The sequence below is a fragment of the Dermacentor albipictus genome, chromosome 9, assembly GCF_038994185.2.
Source record: "Dermacentor albipictus isolate Rhodes 1998 colony chromosome 9, USDA_Dalb.pri_finalv2, whole genome shotgun sequence".
NCBI classification, from domain to species: Eukaryota; Metazoa; Arthropoda; class Arachnida; order Ixodida; family Ixodidae; genus Dermacentor; species Dermacentor albipictus.
Window position 1 is genome coordinate 72,618,763 of NC_091829.1, and position 18,125 is coordinate 72,636,887.

General features: G+C 46.4%; 1 long non-coding RNA gene across 1 annotated transcript in view; it reads left to right on the forward strand.

The window, feature by feature from the left end:
- The first annotated feature begins 1,742 nt into the window (after positions 1-1,742).
- LOC139049413 (uncharacterized) overlaps positions 1,743-18,125 on the forward strand; it is a 71,810-nt gene continuing 55,427 nt past the window's right edge. The window contains exon 1 of the long non-coding RNA XR_011508220.1: positions 1,743-1,850. This is a non-coding gene — a long non-coding RNA (uncharacterized lncRNA). The remainder of the gene's footprint in view (positions 1,851-18,125) is intronic.

Sequence of the window (18,125 nt, forward strand, 5' to 3'; positions counted from 1 at the left end):
ATTCGTAAATGGTCGTCAGATATTTCTGCAAAATATGCAGGAGCTTTACACATTTTCCGTATAGACGTGCTCGTGTAAATGCTAGTTTTCGCATTGTACTGAATATTGTGAGCCTTACAGAATTGGGAAGTAGCTAATAGGCGGCAACTTTCCCTGTTGCCACTTCGCGCAGATTTACTGTTATGTGTCTAGCGGTGAAATTATTACGATGTCATGCCTTATAGCGTCATTAGGCTCGTGGACGGGCAAATATACTCCCTAATGCAAAACAATAAGTTTAGCATTTTTCAATAAAAGAAAAGAGGTCTCCATATAAAGACGTGAGCTGTGAATGTTTTACGTAAATAGTTTTGATCATCGTTCCATCAGCCCGTGCATTTCGGGAACTGAAGAAGAAACTTTTGGGGAGATCCCAGTGCACCTATGGAGTTTGTGTAATGTACCAAGAGTGGGCTTTTCGTTTGGATGCCGGCTCCATCGACGGTACCGGATATCGACTTGAGCTTTACATACTAAAGCGAAACCCGTAATCGCTACTCGTAAACCTATGCGTTAGCTCACGCAAGCACCGAAACAAAAAGCATCTCAAAGGAAGTGTACATCATAGAGAAAGAAATTCAACAAGAACTGGCACGACAAAAGCCGTAATCGCTAGTCTTAAGCCTATGCGTTAGCTCACGCAAGCACCGAAAAGAAAGCATCTGAAAGAAATTTTGTGTAAATCATAGAGAAGGAAATTCAACAAGAACTGGCTAGACGAAACCCGTAATTGCTTGTCGTAAACGTATGCGTTAGGTCACGCAAGCACGAAAAAAAAAAAGCATCTGAAAGAAATTTTGTGTAAATCATAGAGAAAGAAATTCAACAAGAACTGGCAAGATGAAACCTGCAATCGCTAGTCATAAACCTATGCGGTAGCTCACGCAGGCATCGGGAAAAAAAGCATCTGAAAGGAATTTTGTGTAAATCATAGAGAAAGAAATTCAACAAGAACTGGCAAGACGAAACCCGTAATCGCTAGTCGTAAACATATGCGTTAGCTCAAGCAAGCATCGGGAAAAAAAGCATCTGAAAGGAATTTCGTGTTACGTACCAAGAGTGCGCTTTTCTTTACCCTTTGGCTCCATTCACAGTTCCATCTTTGTCTCCGCTTGGTTCAATATAAAATTAATTCAGACGTCGGCTTACTCGTTTAACCATAGGGAAAGAAGTTAAACAAAAGGGGACACTCCACAAGAATTGCCAACAGGAAACACGTCACGCCTAGTGTTCATCCCACAAGTTAGCTGACGCCAGCAGCGAAAAAAACAAAAAGAATGTGAAATCAATTAGAATTTTATTCTTTCTCGCTTTAACTGAGAAGTTATTATTTTATTTTTATTTAAATTTATTTTTCTAAATTTTTATTTTAGTCTTTCTCGCTAAAACCAAACAGCTTTGCCTCTAATTGAACTTACTGGCAACCGGAAACACGTCGCGCCCAGTGTCGGTCCTATCCGTTCGCTGACGTGAGCACCTAAAAAAAATGTGAAATATAATTTAGACTACGTTTTATTTCTTTATTCTCCTTCCCGCTAAAACTAAAACCTTTTCCCTAAAAATGAACTTGTACTTTGCGATTTATTTTTATTGCGTTACCTGGCAACAAGTCGCGGCACGACATACGCGTCATATGCGTGCGTTATGCGGCAGACACGCCACCGAAGCGAGTGAGGCGGCTGCATATGTGAAGTTCGCCTCTTCTGCGGCCCGCATCTTTTGGATGAAGCCTATTTCTTATGCTGCCGACGTATTCTTGCATTCGTTGTTCACTTAGACACGGCGCTAATGCACTATTGAACTGCAGGAAGGTGAGAAATATTTTTTGACAATCTGCGACGCATTTCATCCAATTTAGGCTCTTATAACCCGGAACCGAGACTTGTTACGCAGTAAGCGAAAGACAGCTCGGTTGTCTTGACATAGATAGGTTTAGCTAATGACTAATACTGAGAGATGGTTGCGACGCTTTCTATGAGCCTTATCATTATTTTAACTTTTTCCGGTAGTTTTTGGGCAGGATCCCCGCGCCCGGCTTAGTGACGTAACTTTCGCATGCACTGGGTCTTACCGAGACAAGCTTTAGCGATTTCACTGACCTCGAACATTATTGTAAATATTGTCGTTATTATTTTAAGAGACTTTCGAGGCACGCACACCGCCGGTGTCGTTGTGACACAGTCAGCGAAAACCGGCTTGGTCGCGGTGAGAAACTAAGTTTGGCGTTATAAGCATAAGTAAGCTTATGACACTTTCTGTGGCCCCAACATATACCCTCCTTAGGTACTCACGCTTGCGCAAACGCGACCACCAATTGCCAGGAATGATAACACTGGAGTATGTTGCTTGCGCCGGCAAAACGCTGAAAAGATAACGCCAAGGAGCTGAAAAGCTAAGAACTTAAAAATTCTGTCTTCTGAAAAACTGAAAACAGGCATTGCACCCTCGCATTTGTCTGGAGTGCAAATAGAAGGAATGCTGCCAGCGTCTACCATGGTCTTCTACCTAAGAGCCTGTGTTGTGGCCACCTCTGTCTGCCATCGCATCGGCTGAGGCCAAGTTGTTTTCTAAAAGCGCCGTCGCACGTGTATTTGTGCTCTTAAAGCGCATAAAATTATGTCCGGGAATGGGGAATGTTTGCAAACCAGATGTTTTCATATTTTATGTTATTGTTCGGGATGAGTTGGGTATTATCTACGCCATGTGTAGGCAGGCGCGGACCTATTTGGTTTGTAATGTCGTCCACTCATGACTTTCACAAGCTTCTCCCCTACACGCAGTATTTCTAAAAGGTTTGCAGGCCACAACGACACATGCTTGTAAATCTATCAGCAGCTGCCGTTCAGTGGAGCTTCGTACGAGAACTACTGCTGCTTACCTGGTGTCACCACGTTAGATGAATGGAGAAAAACCCCGGAACGAGCATATAAATAGAGCAAAAACATTTCCTCATTTAGAATGCGTCTTGCGTCTGCTTTACGAAACTACACGTGGCACTGATTCGATAGACGCATGTAAAGTTCGTTCGCAATCATATCAACTAAAAAAAACCATTCCGTACTAAGAAACCGCGCGATCGAAAAGCACAAGCAAAAAAAAAAGAATGCCAGGTGTTGCGTCCTCCAGGGTAGCGTATCGTACTGCTGCCGAGAAGTAGCGGCGCCTGCCTATCGAAGCTTGACCGACATTGCTTATTGGGTAGCGTGGCGTTGTCGGCGGGCTGCAGGCATCCGGTAGACCATGGCGACCAAGCAAGGGCGAGACGATTTGCTAGTGCGAAACTTGCACGGTTTATTCAAAGGTAGATGGAAGAAAATGAGAAAAGCATGAAGTATCTAAAAGTACATTTCGGAGCCCCTTAAATAGGCTCTCTACAAGTGTGGGCGGGATCTTGCTTCCTTCGATGTGACGTGACAGGCACAGAGAGAGGGCCCCTCCTCCTCTGGCATTACCGAGCAAGGAAAGGAAAAGTCACGCCTCATTTCGACGAAGCCTGGTAGAAGGCCGGGTGGTAGAAGGCCTTTTGCGCGCAAGGTGCGTGGCGTTAACCATCGCAGGAGAAGTCAAGCCTAATTTCGACAAATCCTGGTAGAAGGTCGGGTGAAATTCCTATCGCCACGTGGTGTCAGACGCCAACGCTAACACAGGTTGATTTGCGTTGCCGGTGCAAGGAAAGCTAGCTAGCGTTCAAAACGCACACGCTCAATATACAGGCGCCCCCTTTTACAGCGAAACGGTTAAGCCCAGAAGAGTGAGCATAAGACTGTGCCATTTGGGCCAGAGCACTGCCCAGTCCCGCTCAAAACCCTAATGGCTTTGGTGGGCTGACAAAATATTTTACTGTATGATTTATTATCTAATAAACAAACAAAGAAAGAAAAAAGATCGAGCTTAATAACACTGTGACTTTTCTCTGCCCTTCGTTCCTAAACCATGCCATGACTGGAACCACCTTCCTGCTTCGTCAGACATCATTAGAGACACTGATGATTTCCGCAGGTCACTCGCCAGCATATTCTGAATACCCTCTCTCATTGTGCCAATATGTGCTCAGTTTACGCATTCTTCTGTTTCTTTTTCTGCCTTCGTACGTCTAAAGGCACCATTTACCTTCCACATAGATTTTCTTCTGTGACAGCATTGTTTCTTTGCTCGTAGTGTTTTCGTCCTTTATTTTGCATTTTCATTTCTCCCATATATTTATAATGAGAGCCCCTCGATCCCCACTATAATGTATTGTATGCCCTTCGGGTACAATAAATAAATAATAAATCCTATAGTGACCAAGCCACCTGTGACAAGTGCTGTTAAAGTGGTAGTTGCTCAAGATTAGGCAGTATCTATGTGAAAAAAATAAACGAAATTTAGGTAATTGCGCTTCTGAAAAATCCCACGCGAAGGGCTGCAGAAGCGTAGGTGGGTCAAACTCACATCATCCTAGAGAACAAAAAGTCCCGGATGCCGTAATGTGTGCGCGTTCTGAAATCACGCCAGGGAATTTGCAGGGGAAGCAGTTAGGTGCGTCCGACCTGGTTTTACTTCAATTGGCTTGGCCATTTCGACGCGGATGGTACGTCCCGGCGGGCTTGTGTTCGTTTAGGTGCGAATGTTAGCACTAGAGTGCGTGTCACATTTCTACAGAAGGCCTCCAATTGGACCTGGCGGGCCTACAGCTGGAAAGTATGCCAACTCTAAATGGAAGCATTTATCATTTTGACACATTCTACAGCGATAAAAATTGTAAACGCACTCTAGGCGCATTTTTTCTGTCGCCGGTGGCCTGTCGTTCCCTGTAAAGTACAAAGACGATAACATCCTCGCGGCGCGTGGTATATGCTGTATGTGCGAGTGAAAGCACGCGAAGGAAGTCAGCGATCGCAGCTCAGTCCTGCTACCGCGATGGTATAACGCGAGGGAGAGAGTAAGAGAGAGGGAGAGAGGGGGCGACGTTGTGCTCCGGCGGCCACCGCGTATTTCGCGACTGGGCGCAAGGGAACTGGCCATCGCGGCTCAATCTCGCGCGCGCCATTTATGGAGGAAAGCGGGGAGGCAGCGCACTAGGGACGCGGGAGCAGCTTCGACTCCGCCAACAAGTGCGTACTTTGCGCGGCCGCGCCCGTTCGCGCGCACGGTATCTTGTAAGGAACCTGCAGAAGGCTCATACCTATGTGCGCGCTATGTTCTCGCCGCTCTTGCGTTCAAAGGTCAAAGGCCGCACAAAGGTCATTTAGCTCGCTGCTACTGCCGCTTGCTTACATCAGCGTTTTGACAGCGCATCTGCCTTTATTGAATCTGATGAGTTCTTGTTTGCTTTTGCTTGTCCGCGCTGACACCATCTTTGTTTGTTAATTATTAGTAAGCGATTGTGTTCCAAGGTAATACGCCCGACAAAACAACTTTCCTTACTTAGTATAGCTGTCCACTAATTTGCTATCGCAATTGACGATTCGCCTTTCTGGAGAAACTGCGACTTTTTTTGCGGTTCTTTACACCTTAGCTCATATGGGAAAGTACACAGTTGTCAATGTGAGCGATACATTTCTGCGAAGTCGGTATAACTTCCCTGTTGCCTAATTCAGCCGTTGCTCATCTATTTTCTCGACGGTGGCCCAGTCCATTCATCGAACATTACTGATGAGAAACACGTCCAGCGCTAGCCGACAAGTATTCTCGTTATTTGACATGCTCCTCATCTCGGCACAGCGGTAGGCGGCGTACGGCATTTTTGCTTCAGAAAAACAGTTGTTCTTTAATCACTATCCATGTGCACTTCTCCTCAAATAATTGGTTGTCGAGTAAATGCGCGCGAAGGTATATTGCGCTGTTTAAATAGGCATGCGCATTTGGAATAGAAGGTTTCGTGCCTCTCGTTTTGGGAGCATAATGTGCTTTGAAAATTAAAAGCGCCCACCAAGCGATGTGTCACTTTTCAGTGAAAAACCGGAAGTGACGTACAAATGGGTACTCAAACGTGCCTACCAGCGAACGCAGACAACTTCGTAACAGTTCGGATACATAGTTTTTCGGCGACATATCGAGTAACGCGAAAAGTTTGAGAAGTTTGATGCCAATTGCAAAAGTAGCTGGATAGCCGAAAGGAGTCAAATGTTTTGAAAGCTTAGGTTTAGGAACGTTACCAGATGGTTCCCACCACTGGTAATATGGCATAAAAATTCGCGTCCTCATAATGCTCTTATAACTCATTGAAAGTAAATCCCCATGTCATGCAGTATAGCGGCAGAACAATTAACATACAAGTTTTGGGGAAAAAACAACAACTGGTCATAGACACCTTTCGAGTGTCAAATATGGAACCGGCTATTATCGATGGACTCTGGCTTAAGAATTGCATTACTGAAGAATACATAAAAATCTAGAAGTTCCGCGCTTGAAGAACGTTTCACGAAAGTCGAAATTTATTCCGTGAATTGAAAAGGTCCAATTATCCGCGGATTAGCAAAACGCAAGAGTATTATGAAGTACTTTTGTGACACTTATGACAGTTTCGCCTAGGGTCAGTATTCCTAAACGTATGGAGCATTCATTGTCTTAAAGGACGCGTCACCAGGCGGGGGCATAGCTAACAGACAAGCGAGACGCGTAGATCGCGAAGCGCTTATTCTGTACGCAAAATATGAAGCGCCTGCACGGAGCCAGAACGGCCGTAATTTGAAACAAACTCGTCGTTCTTCTCGAGGAACCCCGCTCCCTGCCAGATGTTCAAGATCACTAGCAAAAATGCTGGTGCGTGAGACGCACTCTCTGCAGCGTCAATGATATTGACACGTGACTTCTGTAATTAAACCGACCGAGAACGGAAAGTACCTCAACTTTACGTGCGTCGTGAATGGAAGGGGAAAAGGAAGGGAGCCGAGGGTAAGGACGCGAAATTGACGGGGTATGTAGCTACAGCATACGCGAGCAGGAAAAGCGGGAAGCAGGTGTATCAAGGGAAACAGAGTGCATATAGGAATGAGGCACACAATCGACATGTTTATGTTAGAGGGAGGGAAAGGTGCCACGAGGGTTTGCTGTGACATTTGAGGACGGTAATCTACTCTCCGCGAGACAGTGTCAACTTTTACAATCAAGCTGGCGTTCTCACAGCACGGCAACGCCACATTTCAATTTTTCTCATTTTTTTTTGTAATGAACAACTTTGAAGTTTATTTACAGTAAAACGCTCCCTTAGTGGCTCTCCACAGCTGCAGATCTACAGAGAAAACTTGCCGAAGGGCCTGAAACCTTTTAACTAGCATTGTTAGCTATACAATATATCGAAAATCAAAATGTGTAGCTGCGAGGCAAATACTGCGGACAAATTTCATAACTTTTTTAAATGAAACTTGAAATGGCCCTTTGTTGAGGTACGAGGCACAGATGTAAAACTCTGAAGATTTATTACTCGTATGGTAAGAATCGCATTTCTGAAAATTGCTGACTTCTTGCAATCATTGAACGGTGTCTCATATAATTAAGGACTGCCAGGCGGTTATATTCAGGACAACCTAAAATCAGCGCGCGTACTTACAGAATTTACATGGTGCCTCATCAGCCTACATAACTGTTTCAGAGAGGCATAGTTGACTATTTCCTCCATACGCACACATTTTTGATGTTTCACCCCCCCCCCCCTCCCCCGATATGCTTTAAAGAAAACCTCACTGGGATCTAACCAAGTTGGGCGCTTGCTGTGGGAAAGCATGGGGAGTAGCGTTTTTATCTAAAAGCCCATTGACCAGATTGGTGCTATTTTCACAGACCTCACAAAGGCCTTGGACACTGTCTCAAACCGATAACGTATCTACAAACTGTTCACTGCATTCAAATGCATTTTTGGTTGGCTGGATATCGGACTTTCTTTCCCAGCGTTCGAATTATCTATGTTTCAACTCTGCTAACTCACCCTTGATGCCTGTTTCATCAGGGGTTCCCCAATGCTCAGCATTGGGTGCTCTTTTATTCCTGCTTTTAATAGTGATCTAACTCTACACACGTTTGTTAAAATAGGATTTTTGCTGATGATTGTGTCTTATATCATAAAATAAATCTGCTTCTGATCATATTGGCCTTAACAATTAGTTTGGTGATTCTTGTAACTGGTCCAAAGCATGGCAAATAAATATCATCATTTCCAAAACTCCCTCCACGCCTTTCAGACGATGCTCATGCCCTTCCTTCTTTGCATATGCGTTGAAACATAATACTTCAAATAGGGTCTTCGAATTCAAATATTTCGTTATCCTGCTAACACACGATTTGTCATGGTCGAAACACATTGATGTCACCTGTAATGAGGCCCTTAAAAACTTGGTTACCTACATCGAACGCTTCGTCTTGCTCCACATAGAAACTAAACTTCTCTCAATATAAAACCCTCATTCGCCCCATCCTCCAATATGGCTGCTTTGTATGGAATCCAAAAGTACACTGTGACGTCAAAAAACTACAATCAGTGCAAAAAGGGCAATGCGTTTTAATTGTACGAGTTATGAGAAGGAATTTTCACCGTCTAACTCTCTTGCCCTTCTTGGTCTTATTCCTCTTGCAGAGCGTCTCAAACTTCAATGCCTAAAATTCTTTCACACCTTAATCAATTCTCCTGGCCTCTCCTCTCTAGATAACTACTTATTCCAAACCCTCATGTACGAAGAGTCATCCTGCGCTAAATACCTCAACCTTTTTTGCCCGCACTGATTCCTTTAAGAATAGTATTTTTCCATCAACAATTGAAGCCTGAAATTCATTACCGGGCAACATCCGTTCACTACCACTGAAACAATTTACGCAAGCTTGTTTATAAATGTTTGTATGTTTGTTGTTCATCCCATACTTGGAATAGCCTCATTGAGGGCGCAGTATGTATTAATAAATAAATAATAAAATAAATAAATAAACTGCGTCCTTGAGTGGAACTAGGGGTAGGGCTTATCGATTCTAAACCCGCATTGAAATCTTTTCATGCATTTCAAGATGTTGCCCTTCTATTTCGGCCCTCGAGTTTGTACGAGTTATGGACATTGCTCAACAAAAGGACAACAAAGATGAATTCTTCCGGATACTTGTGCACTGCGTATGTACACGTGAGCTGTCCTACAATGTATGTATGTATGTATGTATGTATGTATGTATGTATGTATGTATGTATGTATGTATGTATGTATGTATGTATGTGTGTGTGTGTGTGTGTGCGTGTGCGTGTGCGTGTGCGTGTGTGTGTGTGTGTGTGTGTGTGTGTGTGTGTGTGTGTGTGTGTGTGTGTGTGTGTGTGTGTGTGTGGTGGCTATAGTATGGCACTCATGGGATGGGGTGGGGAGGTGGGCGCCAGCGGCTGCGCATGGTTCTTCGGGTGGTTGAGCACATTCCCTGGTTGCGTGCGGTACATTGGAGGCAACCTGCGGCGGGTGCATACTTGGGGAAGCCGAGATGGCGTGTCGCTTCACGTGCGTTGTCTGCCAGCGTGCCTAGCGTTAGAGATCGCGTAAGCTCATGTGTCGGGCAGGCATTGAACCATGAGGCTGCTCCAAGGGTTCCATTCCTGATGCCGACAGTACTTCATAATTAGAGCGTTGCTCATGTTTGACTAGGTGGACGTGACATCGTGCTTGCTATTTTTTTAGCAAGAAAATGTTTACTGTGAGCTATGTAGCCCATAAAACTATCAACCTCACGATGCGTAGTTGTATCGCACTTCACTACTACAATGAAGTGCTTCGCCATTTGGACGAAGCCGTTACCTTCTTTAATACGAAAACTGGTATACAAGCACGCGCACATAAATTCGATTGCACAAGCGCTATGGTCAGCGCGCTTTTTAGAGGAACCCTCACCGAGCCACAATACAATTTTGGTTATCCTTTGGAAGTGGTTACGTGCCCTCTAAAAGCGTTCTGAGGCAACATTTCGTTAAATTCGATCATTAATAGCAGAGATGGAATTATTTGCAATGGTGCTAACCCGTGATTGCAAACAGACGAGCGTAAGCACCAAAACAGACACCCTCTCCATTTTGCCTCTCTGGCTTCAGTAAGCAAAATTCCGCCCCTGCACTCTCCCATGCCTCGGCCGGAGGATCGCCTGACGGATACGTCACCGGTCCTGCCATCTATTTGCTCTGTCGTATTTTTGCTGAGTGGAAGAGTTCCGGTGACAGTATCGCGGGCGAGCACTTTTGTCTGTTTTCTTTTGCGCAGCAAATGATTTCTCGCGCTCTGCATGAACAAGAACACCTGATCAGCGCCGTAATCGCGAGCAATGAGATAGGCGTGAGAAAATGAAAGAGCATGACCGCGGCGCTAGAATACGCAAGTAAAAACGACATACTTTGGTTCTCTGCGCTAGCACATGGGTGACGTGGGAACAAGGAGACGAAATGGAAATGCATCTCTCTTACCATACGGCACGAAGTAAAAGAAAAACACGAGGACATTCGGTTTGCGTGTTTCATTATTTCTCTTCACTCTAAGTCATCCATTGACACAACATAGTAAACGAATAAATGATGTCGGCTTGAATAATTTTTATAGTCACGTGTCACTATGAGTGACTTCACAGGGCTGCCATGTACGTAGGCGCACTTGCGCGATATAAACATGCACTCCCCCGCTGGGAGGCGGCGCCCCCACGGAGAAATGCAAACGGCGTTTGGTTTGAAATTTAAGTACTTTGCGCGGCATGCAACGTTGCAATACTGAGCAGACACTATCGTTAGCGCGAGTGGTATAGACTTCGCTTGTCAGCTCAGACTGGCCAGACCTCATGAGTGCCTGGCCTCGAAGGCAATATAATCTTTAGGGCAATAATAGTGGTCCCTGGAAAGCGTGCTATGTTCTGCAGCACCCCCCCCCCCCCTTTCATGAAACACATTTAAAACGCCCCCGCCCTACTTGAATACCTAATTTACTGCAGAAGCTGTGGTTAAACCTGACGCTTTTGGTGTCGTCTACGCTTTACCCACGGCATACCTGTTCTTTTCAAACAATATGTTCAAGTGTCTTGTTTAGTTGAACAATGAATTTTGGTAATGGTACAAACTCTGCGTAAAAATGGAAAAGAGGGACGAAGTGTGACGCCAGTTTTCTTTACAAATGTAACTACAGCTAAAAATTTTAAAATTTTCGCCATGCATTAAACATCTTAGGATCCCCATTTTTGCCAGATGCAAACTCAGCACGACGTCGAAATTTCCCATGGCACTCGCAGACATAGTTGATAAACAGCGTATTACGCGTTCCAAGAGATAGTTTTTATATGTTTTTATTGTGATCACGACTTGTCCTGAAGCCTTAATCCTTGATGTGTATATCTCTATTATATTTGTGCTGTAAGGCCTGTGTAGTGTACTAATTGAAGCTGTGTTTTGGGGAATCTATTGCCGTGTGCCCAGCGGTCAAAGCTGGATGCGACACTGCATGTAGCGGAGGCAAGGTCGCAATAGGAGACGCGAGAGTTCCGATTGTGAGCCTGGACCTGTGCGTATTAGGTGGTATGCTGCATCTGCCTATACGTCACTGGCCCTGAGTAGTCTGGACACGCAGCACCCACTGGTAAATACGACCACTTCAACTTTGAGGCCGCAGCAGGTGTAAGGGCCACCCTGGCCCGAAGCCTTCTAAGCAAAACTTCCTCCGCCCTACTAAGGTGAAGGCGGCGGAAGCAGACACAGGGTGGGATACGAGCACTTGCCCACGAGATATATACAGTGGCTGAAACTGACACTTTTGAAACCTTGCTCGCTCATAACGCTAGAAATTTAAATGTTGGATTTTACGCACCAAAAGCCCGCTTTGTTCATGAGGCACGCTACAGTGAGGGGCTCTGAGTGAGTTTATCAATTTCGAATTCTTCAACGTGCCCCTGAATCCATGCACACGCGCGTATTTCTGTTTCTTTTTTCCGTGGGCATTCGGCCGCCATGGCCGCGATTTAATGTACGACTTGCGCTCAGCAGTGAAGCGCCTTACGCACTAAGCTGCCGCGGCTGGCGTCACACATAAAACAGACTCCAACGTTCAGCTATGGAGTTAATATAACCAACTCTAGCGCCCATGCATCGAAACCTGCAACCGCGAGGACGCCACCATGTTGCTTCATTGCACCGCCGCCCATGCTCCGACGACGAGATGCGATTAAGATGAGACGCGCAATCTAAGCGATACAGAGGCTCCCTTGATTATGGGGGCGCTATCTAGTCGAGGTGCCCGCAAAGGCATCCGTTAAGGCACGCTAATAATTAGCTAAATGTTTTATAAATGGCGATCCCATATTTCTCCACAATACGCTGACGGACTTTTACACATTGTGCGTATGGACGTTCTCGAGTAAATGCTAGTTTCGCATCATTTATTGTGAGCATGACGGAAATTGGAGGCAGGAACTCGGAGGTGCCTTTGTGGTTGCCACTTCGGGCAGATTTATTCTAATGTGTTTAGCGGTAACAGCATTACAATGTTGTGCCTTGGTGCTCTATCGAGCTACGTAGTGGACGCGTAAATATACTTCATGTAATGAAACAAGATGCCTAGCATTTTTGATAAGCAGAGAAGGTTTACATATAAAGACACCGGCGGCGCATATTTTATGTCAACACTGGTTAATAACCGATAGCATTAGCGCATTTCCGTTCGGTAGATGAAGAGAAACTTATCTAAAGACCCTTGGGCAACTATGGAGTTCTTGAAGCTTATCAGGAGCGCGCTTTTCGTTAGGTAGTCGGCTCCATAGACGGTAATTTTTCCATCTGCGCCTGTTTAAGTACGAAAAGTTCTGGTTAATAGAGAAAGAAATTCAACAAGATGGGACACCCTGCAAACACAGGCGACGCGTCCCGCCTAGTGCTCATCCCATCCGCTATGCTGACACGAGCATCGGAAAAAAATAAGGGAATGTGAAAGGAATTTTGTGTAATGTACCTAGAGTGCGCTTTTCTTTACGTTTTGGCATGATTGACAATTCCATCACCGCTTGCTTCAAAGGAAAATTAATTGAGTTGTTGGCTTACCCGTTTACCTGCAGGGAAAAAAAAACTAAACAGGACGGGACACTCGGTAAAAATTGGGAACAGGAAACACGTCACGCTTAGTGTTCATCCCATACATAAGCTGACGCGAGCAGTGGAAAAAAAGACATAATGGGAAATCAATTCAGACGGTGTTTTATTTTTATTTTATTCTTTCTCGCTAGAAGTAAAAAGTTTTTCCTATAAATGAACTTACTGGCAACAGGATACACGTCACGGCTAGTGTTAGTGCCATCGGTTAGCTGACTCGAGCATCGAAAAAGAAAGGAATATCGAGTGAATTTAAACTGCGTTTTATTTATTTTTCATTATTTCCCGCTAAAACAAAAACGTTTTAGCTATTAATGAACTTACACTTTGCGATTTATTTTTCGTGCGTTACATATCAACGAGTTAGCGGCGCCACAGACGCCTCATATGCATGCTTTATGCGCCAACACGCCACCGAAGCGAGTGAGTCCGGCTCCATATGTGAAGTTCGCCTGTTCGGCGATCCCCCTCTTTTGGATGTGGCCTGTTTCTTATGCTGCCGGTGTATTCTTGCCTTCGTTGTGTACTTCGACACGGCGCGAATGCACTATCGAACTAGAGCAAGGTGAGAAATTTCGTTTAACAGTCTGCGATGGATTTCAAGAAATTTAGGCTCTTGTAACACGGAGCCGAGACTAGTGACGCAGTAAGCGAAACACAGCTCTGCTGTCTTGGCGTAGTTAACTTGAGTTAATAACTCGTACTAGGAGATGGTTGCGACGCTTTGTATGGGCCTCAACATTATTTTAACTTATTCTGGTAGTTTTTGCCCATGTTCGCCGCACCCGGCTTAGTAACGTAGCTAGTTTCGCGTGCACTAAATCTTACTGGGACAAGCATCAGCGCTTTCTCTGACCTCGAACATTATTACAAATAAATTCGTTATTTTTCAAATACTTTCTAGGTACGCTCACCGCGCCTGGCAGGTTGAAACAGTCTACGAAAAGTGGCTTGGTCGTGGTGAGAAAGTAAGTTTGGCGTTTAGTCCATCTCAGTGGGACAAGTTTATGACGCTTTTTGTGACCCCAACCTAGACCTTCTTTAGGTACTCACGCTGGGGAAAACGCGACTACCAATTGCCATGAATGATAAGACTGGAGTGTGTTGCTTGTGGCGTCAAAACGCGGGAAAGATAACGCCAAGGAACTCAGAAACTAGGACCTTGAAAATTCTGTCATATAAACGACTGAAAGCGGTATTACACCCGCGCATTTGTCTTGAGTGCGAATAGAAGGAATATTGGGAGTTTCTAGCCTGGTCTTGCTGAGAGCATATGTGTACCATCGCGTCGCGTGAGGCCAAGTTGTTTTCGAAAACCGCAGTCCCATCTGTATTAGTGCTCTTAAAGTGTGTGAAATTACGTCCGGGAATGGAGAATGCTTGCAAATGAGATGTTTTCATATTTTTTAGTGTTGTCTGTGATGCGTCGAGTATTCTCTACGCCATGTGTACGCAGAAGCAGATTGATTGCTTTGGTTTCAATGCCGCCCATTCGCGACTTTCGCGCCTTTCGCCCATACGCGCAGTATTCCTAAAATGTCTGAAGAGAAAAATGACACATGTTTGTAACTTTTACAGCAAATGCAGCCCAGTGGAGGTTCGTACTAGAACAACTGCTGCTTACTTGGTGTCAAAAGTTGGATGAATGTACAAAAAGCCCGGAACAAACATTTATATAGAGCAAAAAATTATTTCCTCATTTAGAATGCGTCTTGCGTCTTGCTTTATGAAAGTGCACGTGGCAATGATTCGATGGACGCTAGTAAGGATCGTTCGCAATCGTTTCAGCTAAATAAAACAATTCCGTACTACATGGCTCTTACAAAGCTATCGAGGGTTGGCTGCTGTATCCGTCATCCTCGAAAAACATGTAAAAGGCATCCATTATTTCACTTCTTTTTGTGCTCTATACCTGTACAAAATCTGTTTTATTAAAATCGGGCTTACACAATCGTAAGTGGCAATGAACCACTGAATGTGAACCAATGCCATTGTTTATACATGCATACTTACTTGAGCGCACGTTCGTGGATCCTGATGTTTAAATATATTGTTACGTAGGAAGACGCAGACGACAAGCTATGTACAAATATATTTACAAGGAAAATACGCTGCGCTTGGCCAAGAGGCAACAGCCCGCGCTAGCTTCTAAATTGTCGGCGTCGTCTTCACGCTGCTGGCCTTTCGTGATCGCACATATTGTGCCGTAGCACTACCCCCGGCTGCAAAAGCGCCGTCCCGGAGCGACTAAAGATCGGACTCGGAAGCAGTGTAGTAGGCCTTGAGCCTACTGACGTGTACGACATCAGTAGATGCCACAGGAGAGGACGAGCTTGAGCCCACAGGAGCAATTTCGTAAGTCACTGGCGTCACCTGGCGCAGCACGCGGTAGGGCCCTTTGTATCGCGAAAGAAGCTTCTCGGAAAGTCCGACGTGACGAGAGGGCGACCACAGGAGCACGAGCGCGCCAGGTGAAAACTGTACGTCACGATGGCGGGCGTTGTACTGACACTGCTGAGTGGTCTGTGAGGCCGTAAGTCGAGCACGGGCAAGCTGGCGTGCATGGTCGGCGAGGGCGATGGCGTCGCGCGCATACTCGCTTGTTGAGACCGCAGCAGGAGGAAGTGCCGTGTCTAGGGGCAAGGTAGGTTCGCGACCGTACAGTAGATAAAAGGGAGAAAATCCGGCGGTGTCGTGCCGGGAAGAATTGTACGCAAATGTTACGTAAGGAAGGGCAATGTCCCAGTCGTGGTGGTCCTTGGAAACGTACTTGGCCAGCATATCGGTAAGAGTACGGTTTAACCGCTCTGTCAGGCCATTGGTTTGAGGATGGTATGAAGTAGTCAGTTTGTGTTGAATGGAGCAGGAATGCACAACGTCAGCGATAACTTTCGAGAGGAAGTTTCGACCACGGTCAGTAAGCAGCTGTCGCGGGGCGCCATGAAGCAAGATAATGCCACGCAAGAGAAAGTCCGCGACGTCAGTGGCGCAGCTGGCAGGGAGAGCCCGAGTGATAGCGTATCGGGTACCGTAATCAGTCGCGACGGCTACCCATTTGTTCCCAGAGGATGACGTGGGAAAGGGACCGAGCAGGTCTAATCCAACACGAAAGAACGGTTCCACAGGGACGGTGATCGGCTGGAGATGACCGGCAGGTAGCACCTGAGGTGTCTTCCGACGCTGGCAGGGATCACAGGCAGCAACATAGCGTCGAACGGAGCGAGCGAGACCAGGCCAATAGAAGCGGCGGTGGACGCGGCCGTACGTGCGGGTTACCCCAAGATGTCCTGCAGTGGGTGCGTCGTGCATCTCAAAGAGCACAGTCGGTCGTAGATGTTTTGGCACGACAAGAAGAAGATCAGGGCCATCAGGGAGGAAGCTCCTTCGGTACAGAATGCCGCCCTGGAGGACATATCGGCGAACGGATGCGTCGGTAGGTGCAGAGCGCAGACGCTCGATGAGTACTCGCAGCGGTAGGTCTCGGTACTGCTCATCGGCGATGTTAGCGAAGGCAGACACAGAGAAAATGCCGCCGGCGGTACTACTGTCGGCGTCGTCAGGCTCGTCTACCGGGAAGCGAGACAGGCAGTCAGCGTCCTTGTGTAGTCGGCCAGATTTGTAGGTGACAGAGAACGAATATTCTTGGAGGCGTAAGGCCCAGCGACCAAGTCTTCCTGAAGGGTCTTTCAATGAGCATAACCAACAAAGCGCGTGATGGTCTGTGACAACGGAAAAGGATCGGCCATATAAGTATGGGCGGAATTTCGCAACCGTCCAAACTAGGGCCAGACACTCACGCTCAGTGATGGAATAGTTGCGCTCCGCGGGTGAGAGGAGCCTGCTGGCGTAAGCGATAACACGGTCGTGGCCACGCTGGCGTTGTGACAGTACTGCTCCAATTCCGTGACCGCTGGCATCAGTACGGACTTCGGTAGGCGCAGAAGGATCGAAATGGGCCAGAACGGGAGGCGTTGTGAGAATGTCGATTAGATGAAAAAATGCAGAGGCCTCGTTATCGCCCCACTGGAAAGGAGCGTCTTTCTTCAAAAGGTCGGTTAGTGGTCGTGCTATGGCGGCGAAATTCCTCACGAAACGGCGGAAGTACGAACAAAGGCCGATGAAGCTGCGCACATCCTTGACACACTTCGGAACAGGGAAGTGCGTAACAGCATGGATCTTGCCTGGGTCCGGTTGCACTCCGTTCGCGTCAACGAGATGTCCAAGGACGGTAATCTGGCGACGGCCGAATTGGCACTTCGATGCGTTGAGTTGCAGACCGGCTCGCCGAAAAACATCCAGGACTGCTGAGAGGCGCTCGAGGTGCGTAGCGAACGTTGGGGAGAATACGATAACGTCGTCCAAGTAGCACAAGCACGTGGACCATTTGAAACCGTGAAGAAGGGAGTCCATCATGCGTTAAAAAGTGGCAGGAGCGTTACATAGGCCGAACGGCATCACCTTGAATTGATAACGACCGTCGGGTGCTACAAAGGCAGTCTTCTCGCGGTCGAGATCGTCCACGGCAATCTGCCCATAGCCGGAGCGAAGGTCAATAGAGGAGAAATAGCGAGCACCGTGGAGGCAGTCAAGGGCGTCATCAATCCGAGGTAGGGGATACACGTCCTTTTTGGTAACCCTGTTAAGGTGCCGATAATCCACGCAAAAGCGCCATGAGCCATCCTTCTTTTTTACCAGCACAACCGGTGACGCCCAAGGACTACATGACGGTTCAATAATGTTCTTGGCAAGCATTTTGCGAACTTCTGCGTGAATAACTTGACGCTCAGCTGGTGACACTCGATACGGACGGCGATGAATGGGAGGGGCATCGCCGGTATTAATGCGATGTTTGACAGTTGTAGTTTGGGCTAAAGGACGATCGTTAAAGTCAAAAATATCGTGGTAGGAAAACAGAACGCGGTAGAGTTCACGAGCGTGCTCGGAGGGCAAGTCGGGGGCAATCATTTTCCGGAAGTCAGCGATGGTACAATTTGTCAACTGCGATGGGAGAGGAGCATCGGATGAAGTGTCGTCTACT